Source organism: Neophocaena asiaeorientalis, unplaced genomic scaffold, assembly GCF_003031525.2.
Source record: "Neophocaena asiaeorientalis asiaeorientalis breed wild unplaced genomic scaffold, Neophocaena_asiaeorientalis_V1.1 scaffold576, whole genome shotgun sequence".
Taxonomy (NCBI): domain Eukaryota; kingdom Metazoa; phylum Chordata; class Mammalia; order Artiodactyla; family Phocoenidae; genus Neophocaena; species Neophocaena asiaeorientalis.
The window spans coordinates 416999-417532 of record NW_020173973.1 but is presented as its reverse complement, the minus strand read 5'-3'; positions in this window follow the sequence as shown (position 1 = coordinate 417532).

Here is a 534-nt window from a genome sequence, read left to right as displayed (position 1 = left end):
CTATTAAAAAAAATCAGAATAGAATATTTTTTCTTAGAAACATAAATTGATTGAAAAAATAGTCTTAACCATAGCATTGAGGTGTGTTTCAACAAAATTTTAGTTTTATATTTGATAAGTACATATCAAATTTATAATCAGTTTATATGGCTTTGATCTATTTGTATCCCTAATTAATAAAAGTGTGAATCTAGAGCATTTTGGTCAGGAGATATTAAATATGTATCTGTATATACGTATATGTATTTATATATACATATATATGTATATTTGCTGGAGACATGGTCCATAGAAGCTGCGTAGCAAAAGTAGATGCCACGTTAGGACAGAATTATGTGGGAAACGTGGAATTGACATATGCGTTCACGAACACTCGTTGTCCAGTTGCTAGAGAATTCAGACATCACTTGATATATATAAAGGATGATGTCACAGTTTTATTTTGAGTCAATCTTTATGTCAGAGGTTGCATCCATTTCAGTCATTTAAGGCAAGACAAATTTTGATGTCAGGCTAAAAAATGTCAGGATCCAA